Source organism: Protopterus annectens, chromosome 16.part0, assembly GCF_019279795.1.
Source record: "Protopterus annectens isolate FY-2018-M chromosome 16.part0, PAN1.0, whole genome shotgun sequence".
Lineage (NCBI taxonomy): Eukaryota > Metazoa > Chordata > Ceratodontiformes > Protopteridae > Protopterus > Protopterus annectens.
The window spans coordinates 459,529,438-459,547,422 of NC_056750.1; the positions used below are offsets into that span (position 1 = coordinate 459,529,438).

Sequence of the window (17,985 nt, forward strand, 5' to 3'; positions counted from 1 at the left end):
TGTCCCTGAAGCATGGAAAAGAGATGGAAGAGGTTGAACTGCAAAGGAGAAAGTACTGGATTTTTCCAGCCTGTATGGTAAAGGCATACTGAAAGAAAAATACTGCAATCTGTAAGTACTATTTGTTTTACAAGACAACTTTGGGGGAAAAAAAACAAATATAATTAGTATAAAGCAATGCTGATATCATGTTTACTAAAGAGGCCACAAACAAATGAATTTTGGAAAGAACCTATGTGCACTGTTGTAAACAGAATGGATTTTATGGACTTGAATTGGTTGAAACAGACTAACAGTGCACTTCTGCTCCCCATTCAGGTTTTTTCCTTCCAAGAAAAGTGGATTCCAGGGTAGAATTATTATTATTATTTTACTGTAAGCACATGAAACTGCAGCAGTACATACACACAAAAAAACAAATATGGGAAATAGACAGTCAAGCTTTTTGAGGCCAATAGGTTGTAAGCTTGACTGTCAAATATATAATCCTATTCACCTACACATTTTATCTCTACCATGTTCAATCCTCTTCTTTTACATGCATTCTTTATATCCTGGCTGTTAACTATCTTTTTAGTCTCCTATAATTGAATTTGAGAAATGTTAACTATGCTCAGTGATCACCATATACGATACCCTTCTGCAGCCCATATTTCTAATTTGCTGTCTTCCATAACTGCAGGCATCTTCAATACTCATTCCTTCATACAGTTAAAGACACTTCACTTTTGACTTGGGTAACTATATGGGGTCTGTCAGTTTATCGAAGGACCAAACTGTCGAAACCCATATGATCGACAGTTTGATACATCAAACCGTTCTGACTGAGATCATGGTAGGAATGGTATGATGAAGATAGGCTTGCCCCCACCCCTTGCAAAAACAATGGGTTGTTGGCAGGTGTTGTGTGGCTTCATTATGCTTTCCATTAACTGCATTGTTGACTACATGGTCTTGGGTTTCAACAATGTGTTTTCTCTATAAACTGTCATTGATTATAGACATGTAGATGGATCTAACCCCCAAGCAAATATTCTTTATTCACCTCAAAACTGTCCATGTTGCCTCCAAACACACATCCTGTTCAGTGGATACTGACGAAAACTGTTCCACCACTACTACTCCACATGGCCTACAATTGTAATCCCCCCAAAGCATTATTATCTGGATTCCAGAGCTCCAATATATTATTTGTTTAGATGTCCTTTGTTAAAAATACAGGACCTAACACTGCCGATGTAGTTAACCGCCTTCAAATCTCTTACTTCCTTCCTTTGCTAAGACCCTGGGCTGACGAGCCTAATTCTCTTTTTTGAGCAAAATCATCCTGAAATGGATCGGTGATTCTGGCCCCTAAATGGGGAAGAGCTCCATTGTGACCTGACTTTTTATAAGAGCCTAGTTACAGCCTGTGCACAACTCCTAACAAAAATTCAGACTGTCACAGTCTTATTGAATGGATAGTTACCCAGTTCCCCCTGTAGATGCAGATGCATCCCAGTACTTCTGAATTTACTAAATAACCAGTGTTCTTTTAACTTCTGGACAGCCTTCAGGAAAGTACATTGCCTTTGCAAATTTGCTATTGGCAGAGCTATTTCATCACTCAAAGAACCTTCCATCATTAAGCCCTTACTTAAATAGGCTGGTCTCCCCTTTTCAACTCTTGGTTCACTTTGCCCATGTTCCCTTTCAAAGGTTTATAGGGGTGTACTAGGCTAGTGCCCACAGGGGCTTTATAAGCCTAGCCAAGCATCCCAATTCTGTTCCACAAGTTTATATGCCTTATTAATTGTTTTAAGAGGTATATGTAAGTTAATGTAAAATTTACAGGCTTCCTCTGCCTTGGGGTGGGTCCGGTGTTAGAAGTCCTTTTTAATCATTTACATGACTTTGCATATCAAACTAGTCAGACGTACGAGTCTGTAGTTCATAGTTCCCAGGATCCGTTGATGACCCACCCTTGTGCAGAGGGTATGACTGTTGCAGTTCTCAATTCATGTGGCACAAAGGCTGTCTGGAGGCTATGGTTGAACAGGGACTTCAGTGGTCCTGAAGCATTATGTTTTGGGCAATTTAGGAGGAATCAAAGGATATTATCGGGCCCAGCTGATGCAGTGTTTTTAGCAAGCATGTACAGGGCCTGCTTCCTAGCGATAGGAGGGGGAATTTTGTTTGATGTTATTTCCTGGAGAGCAGTGGGGGGAGGGAGTAGAACTGGAGCTGCATTTCTCAGCCAGCAGATTTGTTGCATGTTTCAGCTCCAAGTAGGTGGCTCCATTTGCAGTCAGTTCTATACACTGCTAGGTGTGTGCTGCCTTTGAGGTTTTGGCCATAACTAAAGAAAGCCTTGTGGTTTCCTTGCCCTGGGAGAGACCATCTTTACCTCAAATGTGGATACAGTAGATTTAATCTGTCCTCTTAGTTTGTTTAGATTGACAACAGTATTTTTATTACGATGGGCGTAGCACTCGTAATCTTGGCTATGACTTTTTTTCTTCTGTTGTACAACCTATTTATGGTTGGATTACATACGGGTAGTTTGTTTTTCAAGTTAGTTCTAGGCTTATTTCTGGTAGGCACAGCTATGTCTACATGCATTTATTAAATAATTGTACAGAGCTTCTGTGAACAATTTTGGCTAGGTAACTATGTTCTCAGGGTTGGGGGGGGGGGGCTTGAAATTTTTGACGGGTTATTATTTAGCAGTAAGGTTGTTTGCCTTAGAAGAGTTCCTAAATCTTACAAGGTTAGCTGGGGTCACAGAACAGATTTTTATTATAATGAAGGCAGCACTGTGGTCTGACCTTACCAGAGAGGACAGAACACTATGAGAGACAGCATTCTCCATGCTGGTTAGTACCATGTAGAGTATGTTTGCACCTCTAGTGGGCATATGGATTATATCTGGTCCAAGCTGCTTATGTTGACAAAGTCCAGGAATATCTGTGCCTGAAACGCTGAGGTTTTGCAAGCACCCTAGTTTACAGTGAGGTAGTTGACGTCGCCATGAATATGGTATTGGGTTGAATGGTGGAGGCCTCTTGTAAGTCCAAGTCTGAGTTATGGGTTTCTGGGGTCATACAGGGTGACCTACAGCTTGCAATTATATGATATGGGACTCTGTCTGAGGAAATCTGGACATCGAAAAGCTCAAGAGCATCATCCCGTCTGACTAGTTTTGAGGCGAGTTTGTTGGTATAGATTGAGACATCTCCACTTTTGGTCCCTGCATGTGCAGTAACTGTCTGAATGGGTGGAAGGCATTGTAGCCCTGCACTGCCGGGGTGCTCTCTATGCCTTTAAACCATGTCTCAGTAACTGCCCTGATGATCACATTCTCCTGGGTGAGGAGAGCCTGGAGTGGTTATAGTTTCTTATTTAGACTCCTGGCATTGAGCAGTAACACCTTTAGATTCCCTTGGGTTGGTTTTGCTATGTTGGAAAGTTTGCCAGTATGACATTGCCTGAAAAAGGTTCTATGGGGAAGGGGATGTTTTAGCCAATATTCGAAAGATTAGAGGGGTCAGATGCAGACCATCCTTAGCAAAGCAACATTGTCTTACCATATCTTCCCATCTTGAGAGATACTATACCCCCTTGGAATTACACCACTTATTGATGTAAATCACTTGTTGTTCATAGTGTAACATCATCGTTGGTGAAAGTAGAATGCTGCTCAGTGCTGAGCACCTACCAGCCTGGGTCACATACTCCAAGAGCTCCATAATGTCTCTCTACGAGCTCCATAATGTCTCTCTACATGTACTCCAGGGAGGTACGTCCCAGGTCATTTATACTCTCAAACTATGACTTGAGTCTTACTAGTGGTTGTGATCCAATGACTTGAGTGCGTAGGTGATTTGGTGGAGTTAGCTCCCTAACAGACAACAGATTGTGATTTTTAGCTTTTTCAGCCTGGTGTGCAGGACACTGTATGTCTGGTCAAAATGAGCATTGTAACTTTAAACCCAAAATTACCTATAAGGAAATTATTTCCTTAATTTTAGAGACACTTTTTCCCTCTCATTTTTAGCACATATATACTTTGTAAATTGATATATTGATTATAGAGCTTGATATAGTGTCATGTGGATGTTAAAGCGCTTGTTGTATTGAACTAAGATTTATTCTATGCAGCGTTCCAGTTACGTTTTGTTTGGACATCCGTACTTCTCACAATGGAGTCTCCTATGATTAAAATCTTGGGTAGTGTGCTGGTTTGCCTTATGGGTTTTGTAGTTCAGGCTCCAAAGGGTGTGGTTGTATGTGTTGTGTAGGGTGTTGTTTTGATGAAGTGCTTTTGGGTTTACTTTGGATAGTTTTTGTAGTATGAATGCCTGGGAGGTACTCGCATTTATGAACAAATGTCTCCTTTTTCCAGGCTTTCAGTATGTCTTCTACCAAGAGCAGAATAATACTACTGCCTGTGACTCTGTTTAACTACTTCCATATAAGCCAACAAAGGCAAACGCTTCCCCCAAGGGGCCCTTTTTATTGACTTTGAGTATCCCTTTACTATGGCTTAACATTTCAGTAACTTAGAAACCTGGGTTTGGAGAGGGTGCTTTGATTTAAAAATTCCCCTGAGAATCTCCATCTGAGGCACAGGGGTTTTGGCCTAGACTATGCCCCATACAACCCAGCTTTAAACACTGGATGTGGCACTGGTGGACAACCTTGGAAGCAATGGCAAGGAGTGGCTGATGAAGACTAGCTCTTTGGGGGAAGGGGGCATACCAGCAGGGTGCTGCTTCATGAGCTCCACCAGCGAGAGGTCTTGTACTTGCAACTCTTGCACTAGAGATGTACAGGGTATGAGCCTGCCAAAGACTGCAAGCATACTAGCTGGGGACATTGCAATGCAGAAGCACACAAAGGTCAAGCACAGCATGTTTTACCCATTGCTTTCTGATTAATAGGGACAGTATCAGAAGCCTTCGAAAATGTCTTTAACCTCTGCTAACTGAAAGTCAACCTCCAGCTCTAACCTATATAGCACCTAGGGTGCTAGGAAACAGGGGGGCACAAAGAGGCTGATAATGGATGAGGGCTTGCTGGTTGTGGAGGTGAAGAAACATAAGTCAAAAAAGGGCAACTTGGGCAAACAGTACTCTTAGCTGTATCCTTACAATATGAGTATTAAACGTTTCTCAACATAACGGTACCCTTTGCAATAGTGACTTCATAACAGCAGGATCCCCAAAATGCTAACCTATTCACTTTTCTGGATGAGTTCACTTAACTTGGGGATTAGCGCAGAAGAAAAAATAAATAAACTTAAGCATTCCACGGTTCTCCCAGTGTTTCTCTAGATATGCCCTCTCTTCAAAGGCTTTTCAAACTGCAACCATTTTCCTTCAACTTCCACATGAACTGCTTTTGTTAAAAAATTCAGTCAAGTAAAATCAGCTCGTCTGGCTACTAGACTGCTTACTCTACTGAATAAACAGCAACAGGGAAAAATGCCCTTGGTTCAAAGGTGGGATGTGCATTACACTTAAAATATATAAATTCATCTCCTCCCAGCAGATGAGAGCATCACTTATTCTTTTGGCTAATAGTGACAAATGTTATTCCATTACTAAAAGAACTACCTTTCTCCTCCTCACTACACCACACAATTTTCAATTCTCAACTGTGCATTAAGTCTGACTTTGTTTACTGCAAAGAAATTCAGAAGAGTTACATCTAGAAACATCCTTGCTTTTTCTTTTATTGCTCTTTGCACCCCATAGCTTCTCTAACACTTTTGCCTACAATAGTACCTTTTCTGACCCTAGATGAAATCATGCACCCATTTTTAAAAATTTCAAATAACATTATTAATGCTGCATTTTAATGTCCTGAGGCAGTTCAGTTTACAGATGTCAGACACTCCATATACCTTTCAGTAATTCCTTAGCCAAAACTATTTTGACTCTCATTTTATTCACACAGAACACTTTACACAATGCCCCCCACACACGCATACACACACACAAATATATCTAACCCTTTTACTACTGTACGTTTTCAGGAGGGCTGTGTCTTTGACTGACTAGGGCTATTCTTTCATTTCTGTCCCAGAAAAAAAGCTTAGTCTCCAAAATGGTCTAATATGTTCTTAAGAACTTTTAGGGAATTTTAGTGAGGCAATTAATGTCAGGCATTGAAGTAAAGCAGTAGTTGCATTTTGAGTTAAAATGAAAACAAATCATCTCAATACCTTTTCTATGTCACACTATTAAGAAAAAATGTGCAATCTCTTATATCTGAAGTCACAAAATTATATATTTTGATTATCCATTCAGTCTACAGTAATAAAATCTATCTACATGTTTTATAAAATGAACATTTTGCAAATGCTGTAGCTTGTCACTTTCGGTGTGGACACACCTCTGATGCTGGACTATGATCAAGTAAAAGGACTTACAGACACCGTAATGTATTTCATATCTTTCACATAGCCCATCCCCCTGGCAAGCAAAATCTAAACTCCCCCCACCCTCCTCCATTTTCTAAACTGGTGATATTGTTCTTTAGGAATTTAGTTAAATCCAGGTCATGATCACAAGGACTTTTACATATGTTTGTCTGTCAGTCAAGAACTGCTTTTTTCAGTTCTTGGAAATTCATATTAATTATTTCAGAAACACTATGCATCCAAGTTAACCTATGCCACCCCCTTCTTCCTTTGCCTTTAATCTTTCCCAACATCAGTGTCATCTCCACTGAACCCTGACTAGATATAAGAATTAAAAGAAACTGTAAGAAGCTCTAACATAAAAGATATGAAATGGGTGAAGAAACGGCCACAGTAATTCAGCCAAAAATCAAGAAAAGCTTGTGATGGAAAAACCCCAGGTGTAGATGTAGCACCCAACTTCTTGCTACAGGTCTTAATATCTTTAAACAAAGGTTTAGTATTGAGTAAAACTTAACTTGTCTGTACATCGAGAATGGACACCAACATGGTTAACAAGGAAAAACGATACTCCTCCTTGAAGAGTGAACCTGCAAGTATCCCCAAGAACTACAGGCCAATCATTTGCCTTCTGACAATATATAAATTATGACTAAATCTTGACTGGTTGACAGTACAAATGACTGACAAAAAAAGAGTCTGAATTCACAAATGAATGACAAACAAAATGAGAGACTAAGAAAAGACTGACAACTCTTACACCTCTTCTCAACTATCAGTAAACCCCAGCTACAAAACGACATCAAGCATCATCTGAGCAGTGGTACTGTTAGGTAAAAGGTGTTGAGCAATGTAATTTGTGAGGTTAGAGGTAGGGTTAGCATACAAGTAACGTGACTGACTGACTTATGTGTGCTAATCCTAAACTTAACCATACCCTTGCCCCTAACCCTATACATTGGTACTAAAAAACCTTTCTGTAACCGTATTAAGACAAAAAGGACACACTACAGGCACAGCACAATCTATCCTCTCACCTAACCCTAACTCTAACCCCTGACCTGCCAACACTCGCACATAAACACCAGCCACTATGACAATATCTTGCACATTCTCAATAACATCACCTTTTCTGTCAAACATTCATTTTACTGCATACTCCTACATATCTATACTATATAAAGCTGGAATTTAGCCAACTGTGATTCACTCAAATGTGTACTCAATCATTTGTGCTTTTGCTCATTTTTTGTCAATCATTTGTGTGGCACCCATTTGGACTTTGAACCAAATGAATTATCATAAATTATATACTGGAATTGATACAGACAGAGCTTATAGCTATCTAGAAAAAAAATTCAATCATGACAATAGACCAAAAATGCAATAAAAGATAGTCATATAAAAAAGGACTATTTATTATTAAACAAAGTCATTATAGAAAGCTGTAAAAAGGGAAGGATCCAAGTATGACATGTACATATTACAAAAAAGCAGTCTAGCATCCTACATTCATGGATAATAGAACACTTACAGATGTATAATCTACATCCCACACTGATCAGTTATACTGTAGTGACTATGAAACAGTGTCAAACCGCACTGCAGCTTAACTAGGATGAAGAACACATTACTATCCCAGGGATAAACATTCAATGTTGATATTCCATGGTGATAATTTGTCACTATTGCTGTTTACTTGCTCTTAGCCCCTCAAACTGATTATTTAAGACATTTGGCTATGATTACAGCTCAACTCCAAGAAAATAACATTGTTGGGGGGGGGGGGGCTAAGACTGTGAGCAGTTAACAGCACTGTTTTTTTAGCTCTGCTTCAATTTAACATCTCTGATAGGATTTTTACTAAAAAAAAAGCTCAATGTTTCAAAACTTGATGGATTGATAGTTGAACACCTGCTGAAAGATGTACTACAAAAAATAAGTTGGAAACTCTTAATTGCTTTTTCCTGTCAAGAATACTAGAAAGAACTAAGAAAAGAGCCACTGGACAGTACAATGAAAACCAACAGTCTATACCAAGTAACATCAAAGAGTTATCTGTAAAGATAGATAAATTAGAAAGCAAAATGGACAATTTTAAAGAGGAATGTAAAAAAACAAATTGAAGCGCTGAGTGACTCTCTTAAACAACAATTTATTTTATTAATTCATTTATTTTTTATTCTACATTTCATTACCGGGAAAGTCCGACTGGGCAAAAAACCTTTTTCAGCGGAGGCCCGGGGAGAAAAGATCCACATTTAACACGTAACAATGATTATAATTACAAATATAACGTTTACATATACATGACTTGACATTTGTGTTGAACATAAAACACTGGATAAGAATACATTCATGTAAATACTCTTATTAATGGCATTGTTGCATAGTCTAGTGCAACACAAGAATTCTTTAAACAAAAAAAAAGTGAAAAAAATCTATCAGGAAAATGAGTGACTTATAGAATGTAAACCAGGTATAATTAATAACAATCAGTGGGTCTGCAATTTTCATAGATGTACTACCTTGACTAATAGCCTGTAGGAGGAGGAGGAGATACAACAGAGTAAAGAAATTGAAATATAATTGCAACTTAAGGTGAATAATTAGTAGTCTCCGAATACACTCTTTAGACTGTAATATGAATGGGTGAAGTATGTTAAAAGGTGAGATGTGATCTGATTTATGTGAGGAACTAGTATTACCTAGACAAAGAGTGTTTAGAGTAAATAGGACACTGAACTGGAATTGTTTTCTTATCCAGGATTTGTACAGGAGCATAGCAGTGTATTGGTTAAGTGAGACTTGAGTTATTTTGAAGCAAGATGCATTGGTAAAAGATGTTATTTCTGATGGTAAGCTATTCCAGATTTTAGCTGTGTAACTCTAGAAAAGGGATTCAGTGGAGAGGACAGTGATGTTGGGAAAGATTGAAGGCGCGAAGGAAGAAAGGGGTGGCAGAGGTCAACACATCTCGAGTATAGAAGAGGGAATGTCTGATTTTGATGGAAGATTACTTGAACATGAGTGTAACACTAAATTTCTTCTGAAACAAAACAACTTATTCCAAGAAAAAAAGAAAAATGAGAGAACAGATTTAGAAGGAATAACATCAGGATTCATGAGATTCCTGAAAAAGAAGAGGGAAGACAGTATGATTCAATTCCTTAATACCTGGCTGCCTAAAACTTTGAACCTGCTGAAGCTTTCTCCTTTGGCATCAAAAGGGCACATAGATCACTTTCCAACTCATCTTTAAAAAACAAATTTCACCAAGGTCAGTGATCATAAGTTTTTTTCTCAAGTCAAGATAAGGATTTAGTCTTAAAAGCTGAATGGACTAATTATCCAATTAATATTAAAGAAAATAGTATAAGATTTGACAATGACTGTTCAACATCAATTATGTCAAACACTAAAGCATGTGTGCCACTTGTTAAACGCTTAAACAAAAACAATATTAAAGCACAAATCTTGTTTCCAGCAAAAATAAGGATTCACCTTCCAGAAGGAAAGAAGATTTTTAACACTGGAAGATGCAATGGCCTTTATACAGAAAAATAAAATCCTAGAAAAAAAAAAACTGAAGAAATGGACTGGAAATACATCAACTTCTTTAAAGAGAAATAGAACAAGAGATGTTTGATTAAAAAAATGCAAAAACAGTAAAAAAAAAACTGAAGGACAAATGAAAATCAATGCATTTCATTGTTATGAATTCTTATTAATTTAAAGATGTACTTGAATACTTATGAACAGGTGCTGAATATTAATTTTTACAATGTAAATCATTTTTTTCTTTCCCTACTTCAAATGGTTACTAGTAGTCTTTTTAAATGTTAAAGTTTGATTCTTATTTTCATTTAAAATTTAAAAGATTATACCATTTGTTGTATTAAAAACATTTTAATGAAACTTGTTAGGTGGCACACTTTCTGATATCTTGGCATAGTGAAGTAATGTCAAACAAAAAAGCACCCACCAAAAATAGAAGCAAGCAGGACAAAGCTGTTGAATAATGTGAAACAATAAATGTGTCATCTGGTACCTCAGCCTTTCGAGTAAAGTACTATTAAATATAATATAAGCTGTAACAAATGACACTAAAGAGACATGTTAAGTTACATTCTGGGTTCTTAAAATGGTCCAGTAGTGTGCTGATAGTATACTTGACATGAAACCGCACCCAAGAAAGACATGCTATGTTATAAACGAAGTATAAAAAAATAGCTTTTTACATATCTAAAAGTTATAATTGGAATGATATCAAATAATTAGAGCAACATTCACACTTCTACAAGTTAAACCTGGATCACCCATACTGTCATTCTTTTAATGCAAGTTTATATGCTATGTCGCCTTTAAAAAATTGCAATCTGCATTATACATTAAACATCTCATACAGATGGTGCTTACTGAATCATTAAATGTTATTTCTTAAATACAATAGACTTTTAGTGGTTAAAATACTTTTGAAAAAAAATTTTTTTAAGTGGTTCGGAAGGGTTTGAGGGATTGATGTATAATGTAGAGGTGGCTTGGATTCCCTTGCAAACAATTCTGTGTAAACTGTAGCCAATAAACTGTTTGTTTGCAAGCCCTTGTCATGAAAACCAGCTTTAAGCACATTAATTAGAGTCATGAGCACTTTTGTGATGCTGCGGGAGTTCTGAAAATTCTAAGAACTGTCCAGGTTACTTCTTTCTATCTGAAAATAAATAATCATAAAATTTTGAGTAATATGCCAAGATGTCAGTGAATACAAGTTAGATAATAAGCAAAAGACAGCGAGTTGCATTCTAAACCATTGTCAGTTATAAAATAGTTCTGAATGCTTACAGTATACCAAAAGGATAGTTTATATACTAGCCAACAGAAAGCTACTTATGATAAAAACATTTAGGATTGTGTTTCTCTGTTACTGCCTCTTTTTAATGATAAGAAAACTTAATATCTCAGAACAATTTATTATGGAAAGTTTGAATCTTAAAAGGGAAGATTTTTCAGATGTTCAAATACTATTACACATAACATTTAAGGAAAAAATGGACTGATTCTAACAGCAATACTTGAGTCAAGAGTATTGAATATATAAGGGTAAATATAAATGTTCTGCTATATACACTAGGATTACAGCTAAAACATAAAACCTAAGAATATAGTAATAGTATAAGACATAGAATACAAACAGAAACAGAGATCAAAATAAGTACATAGTTAAAGAATATAAATATGTCGACAAGGGTCGGAGTTTGGCATACTGGTTAAGGTGTTCACTTTATAGGCACAAGGTGCAGAGTTTGATTCTCTCACAGAGTAATTGGCTGTGCTTGGAATGGCCCACAGGGGACAGTTATCCTGGTAGTAATTTATGAATGTATGATCCTATGAACAACGTTATTCATAGTACATAAAAAATGAAAAAAAAAAAATCATCTGACCTATAAATGAATAAATACCAAAATAACAAGTGACTTCCTCCCTATAGTAGACGAGGGAAATAATGTGAGGTACAGGGAAATATGACTGTAAAGATATTCAGTTTGGTCAATTTACAATAAAGATTATGAATACCTGTTTAACTTTTCTTATTGATAACAACTCAGCAGCAGGCTTTAAGATGATGAATACTAAAAATATGAGACATTAATATGAATCAGAAGCATGAGCTAAGTGTTGGTCTAATGGAGAGTTTGAGAGGGTCTATATTACGATGTCGAAAGACAAGTTCGCTGAACATGTCTTAATTGACACGTAAATATCGACCCCTTGAAATGCCAAATGGCTACTTAAGCGAATTTTTTCCCAGGGGGAAAAAAATTGCTCGGCCATCATCCCGGAGTTGGTATATCTAGTTGGAGGTGGGAAAAAAATTCACTGAAGCAGCTGTTCGGCATTTAAAAAGGTTGATATTTACTTCGTAATATAGACCCTTTTGAGAGGTAGTTTATTCATCTTTTTCAACAAACTAGGTATACGTTACTCCATGGTAGAATGTTTTTGGGTTATATCAGTAGGTATTTTTTTTTTCAAAAGATTTGTCCATAGCTGAAAATCTCACATTGTTATAAAGTATACAATAAGTTCTGTACATAAATGTGATTTAATTATACAATTTTTTTCTCTCACCCATATAAATATCTGATTTTAAATGTGTATCTATTAATATTAATGGATTTAATAATCCAGTAAAGGGGGGGGGGGTGGTCTGTTCAAATACTTGCAATTACATAAAGCTCAAACAGTATTTCTACAGGAAACACATTTACTTAATAAAGATGTAAATAAACTTTCATTAAATATTTACCTGCATTTAGCAGGTTCTGGCTTTCGAGCTAAAAGAAGAGGCACCCTCATTTTATGGAAGAACCCGTCAGTAATGCCTAAAGTAAAAGATATCTATGTTGATAAAAATTGTATGTTAAGCATTGTTATAACCGAGTGGAACAGAAAACTATATACATTGGTGAACTGTTATTGGATTCCAGGGGTTAAAGCCAAAGATGCAAAAAAATTACTTAAACGCAACAGCCTATTATATGAAAGGGGAATTTATAATGGCTCGTGATTGTAATTGCATTTTGATTCCACTGCAGATAGAAAGCTGAGAATCACATCTTCAGGCAAACATTTACATTTTGTAAATCTAATGAATTTAAAAGATATATATGAGCCAAGGAAAACAAACTCACTTAAATTTACCCAGTATTCATATAGATATAAAACAAAAACACAGACAAAATTTGTCTCAAACAATCTGTTATTACACAGCAGAGAAATTTCTATAGTTTCATGTCCATTATCGGACCATAATGCTATAATCTTTAATATTATTTTTAAAAAAATGGTAATTTAATAAATTACAGGAGATTGCCAGTGCAGTGCTTTCGTTGAAGGTTGGGCGTCGAGCTGGCACCTCGGTATTTCGTAAAAATCTACTGCCAATCATTAGCGGACCGGAGTTCCGCTGTGGCGACCCCTTACCGGGAAAAAGCCGAAAGACCAACAACAACAGCAACAACAAGTGCATTATTAAAATAAAAGATTCAAGGAATGGGTATGTTAAAGAGATCAAAAAATTCCTAGAAATAAACATGAATGGTGAAGTATCCGACATTGTCCTATGGGATTCACTAAAGGCTTACTTAAATTGAAGAGTTACAAGCTGGTATATTAGTAAAACAAGAGAATGGGACAAAGAATTGAATACACTACAGGCCAAACTAGACACACTAAAAAGTTAAATCTAAAACCAAGGACATTACCAGTCAATCTAAACTTAAAAATAAAATATGTTGACATTCTAAATCATAAAGTTTCAATAATCCTGGAAAAACTTAAACTTCAGGCATATTCAGTAAACCAGTATCAAACACAAGGTGCAGATAAAAAACGATGCATGCATATAACAACAAATCACATTTTTAGTGTCTAATAAAATTCAGTATGAATTGTATTTTCCAACGGTCTATGTACATACTTGTATAACCTACATTTAAAAACTATGTTTATTAATACAAATTATATAACTATTTTCTATAGCCCCTAACTTTTAAAAAAAGGCTGTATAGGGACTTTTTCATTAAGACCATGTCCTATATCAGCATGCATGCAAATAATCCTTGTTTCTGAAGATTCAGTCCTGTTCATAAAGTCACCTCCTCTTGTTATATATGTATTTTATTATGTATGTTTTCATGTATTTTTAACATTATTTTTTGTTAACATTTACTTTTGTGGAATCAGCACCTTGACAATTTTAATGTTTTAGCTGCAGGTTAGTTGCTGTTTGTATACAATATAGCACAGCAATTTCAGTGGAACTAGTACTTGTGAATGTTTTAGCTACAGATATTTTTGATTGGTTAGCTGTTTAAGTACAGGGGTGTAAACACAATGTTTTACTTGTTTCATCATCTGATGAAGCAGGTGTTTGATACTGTAAAAGCGCTCATACTTATAATAAAGCTACAGTTTTATGCTTGACCTGCATCGGATTTGTTCATTTGCACCTTGTGCTATATACTGGATTTTTTTGGTTGGTGAAAAATTTGTGTCCCTGGTACTGTGTTGCTTGATGTTCAGTAAACCATTTAAGCTTGCATAAACTTACTCTTAGAGCAAAGAAAATGAATAAACTAAATCATGTCAAAGAATTTATAACACACACAAATAAAAAATAAAGAAGAACAGATATTAGTTATAGTTTATGAAAATATAAATAACAAAAATAGCCTAAATAATGATGATATAGTTAAAGCCCTTCTAATGAAAAATGTAAATAATAAAATTAACAAGCAAACAAAAAAAATGATAGTTCATTCACTGTAACAGAAATAAAAGATCAAATAAAACAGTTAAAAAATAAGGCACCAGGCTTAGAAGGCATTACACCAGAACTATATAAAATACTACTGAATGATGCACTTAAAATATTTGATAAAGTCTACAGAGAATAAAAACTGCTGCTGAAGTCCCCCCAATCATGGAATATTCCCTTATATCACCCATTTTAAAACAAGACAAAGATCCTACAAAGTGCTCATCATCCAGACCCATTTCACTTTTAAATGTGGACTTTAAGATGTTCATGTCCATTTTAGCTAACAGAATACATCTACTTATACCTAACCCAATTAACGATGATCAGACTGGGTTTATATTAAATAAACTACAGAATAATATAAAAAGAATACATACATTAATAGACTACGCAAATAAAAATAAAAAAAAACTTTATTTCATTACTTGATTAGTAAGGCTTTTGACTCAGTTAATTGGCTTGTATCCGTTTAAAAGACTTAGTGTGTATTTTCTCAACTGAGCGAATTGCTTTAATTTTTAAGTTATAAAGTAACTCTTGTGCTTATGTTAAAATAAGTTATTTTCTTTCTAATGCCTTTAAATTATAAAAAGACAAAAAACAAGGCTGTGCATTTTCACCTTTACTTTCTGCATTAGCTATAGAACCCTTTGCTAATAGTATTAGATGCAATAACATTAATGGTATCAAAATAAAAGATTTCGAACTACAGGTTCAACTCTTTGCTGATGATATTTTACTAACAATAGGAAAAAGAGAATTCATTAGAACATAAAATTAGTTTGAGTCCATATGAAGAAATTTCAAACTAAGATTTAATCATAATAAACAAGTACATTATTAATTAACAGCAAATTAAAAAAGTCATGCACAAATATCCTAACTTCAATTGGAACACAATCAAATGAAATATATAACCATTATGTCTAATAGTAAGGAAATGATACAAACAAACTTTCAACAGGTTGTTGATAAAATTTTAAGTTTAGTCACAAACTGAAACAAATTCTTTACCATGGAAAAATGATTAATGCTTACTAAGATGGTAACTCTCCCTAAATTGCTATTTGTCTTACAATCTTTAGTACCATCTCCACCAAAAGAATTGAAGACAAGTAATATTCTTCTTAAATTTTTTTGGCATCCTAATAAACCAAGAGTTTCCTTTGATTGGCACAGAAAAGGTTGGGATAATGGTGGAATAGGATTCCCTGATATTCAATTGTACCCTACTTAAGCAACTATAAAAGATTATAGCTTTGTGGACAAATTCTTCTTATGATTCAAAATGGAAACAAATACAGCAAGAAATATTTAAGTAGTAAATAATTATACAATGACCCCCCCATTAATATTCCAAAATGTGCACGCTGATTGGCCAGCGTGCCCGTTGTAAATCCCACAACATACCAATGGAAAAAGGTCCAGTCGCCCGGACTTTTTTACGTTGGTATAAAGTGCTAAAACATTTTTTTTAACAAAGAAAAAAGAAAAAAAGAAAAAAACGGAGCAATGGAGACTTTCTTTTCTCCGTTGCTTCCATTTCAAAGCATTGATGTACTGGGTATGCATGGGACGCAAGTCCCATATGCTTGCTCAGTACATCAAAACAAGGCAGCAGTGTACTTCAACCAGAGGAAGAACAGTAATGCACTGTTATACAAAGACATTATTTAAGAAAAGTAAGTATTTTTTTTTAAATAATATCATTGTATAATACCAATAACCAACTCCGTGGTTGTGGTATATTGAAATTTACCCACGGCTGGCTTTATTTAATCACTCGGGCTTTGCCCTCATGATTAAACCACACCAACCGTGGGTAAATCTTCAGTATACCACACCATGTCATTGGTTATTGCTTAAATATATCACAAGCAGTCATAAACAAATAGTCCCCAACAGTTTTATCTAGTTATTAAAAGATTTTAACGTAACTGGAATTGCACACTCTTCAACATAATTTACTCTTTCTAAAGGTTCCCATATTGTAACCACTGTATTAAATACTTAATATGTTCAGTGTTTCCGATTGCATATACAAATGACTGCTTAGAAACCCGTAACTTCAAAAAAATGCTAGTAATGAAGCAACAAAGAAACAATTTAAGGGCATCAATTCTTAAATGGCACTGATATATACTCTGTTGAAAATTTAAGGTCGAAATACAAATCAAGATTCTGAGAATTGGTTAATTTTACAAATATTTAGAGACTTTGTGAACACAGATGAATAAGATATTTAACCTAGATAAGAAATTATTCCCAATTTACTGGAATTGTTAAACATCAATAGTAATGCAGTGAAAAATCATATTTGTCACAAACTGACAAAACTCTTAAGTCAGATTTCACATACTTAGACAATTCCTGTTGGATCTACTCCTCAAATATTAATAATGAAGAGTTCTCTGAAGAAAACAAAATTAATATAAAAATCTGCAAATAAAATCACATCTTCATTATACTGGAAAGCTTTCACTTTGAAACTTTTACACAGCTTTTATCACTCTTAATAAAATTACAATTATGCATAAATCAAATAGAATTAAAGGCTGAAGACGCGATTATGAAATAACAGTTGATTGGATGCATGGGGTATATGAATGTGAAGTTATCTCCCTTTTTTAATTTCTCCAAATCTTTTGGGTTTCTAATACCATGACAGGAATGGACCCTATTCCTAAGTCAAAGTATGATTAAAGTTCATGACATTGGTATTGCTGCACACTCTGATGTCAGGCAAAAGTGCTCTTCTAAGCACCCGCAATGTGCCCAGTAATGACACCTTCTGCAGTTCATACAGCGTTATTGGTAGCATACCTAAATATGATTGTAGACTTGTTTTTTATAAGACACGTTGCTCCTACTACTATTAGAACTACCTGGGTATCTTTCTTCCACATTGCTCTCGTTTCTGCTTGCAAATCCTTATATTTTACAACTTTGTGTCTCTCTGTATGCAGGACACTGTAGTTACTGGGTGTGGCAATTTCAATGATCAATGCTACTTCTGTCTTTTCTTGGACCACTATATCTGGTTTTCTAGCATCTATTTTTTGAACCGTTGGTAATGGATGATCCCATGTGATGTAGACTTCATCATTTTCTAAGAACCTTTTGGTTCATGTTTCCAGTGTTTTTCAGCCACTTCAGTACCATAATGTTTGCACAATCCCCAGTGTAACAGTTTTTTCACATTATTATGCCTTTCGGTATACAGTCGTGCTGCCATTAGTATATCGCAACCAGC

At 35.5% G+C, this 17,985-nt stretch overlaps 1 protein-coding gene and 1 long non-coding RNA gene across 2 annotated transcripts in view; one reads left to right on the forward strand and one right to left on the reverse strand.

Moving 5' to 3' along the window:
- LOC122790464 overlaps positions 1–17,985 on the forward strand; it is a 676,350-nt gene that overhangs the window by 370,621 nt on the left and 287,744 nt on the right. The gene's annotated exons all lie outside the window — the stretch shown is intronic.
- The window catches only part of STOM (stomatin), a 279,729-nt gene that overhangs the window by 202,982 nt on the left and 58,762 nt on the right, over positions 1–17,985 (reverse strand). The window lies entirely within an intron of this gene.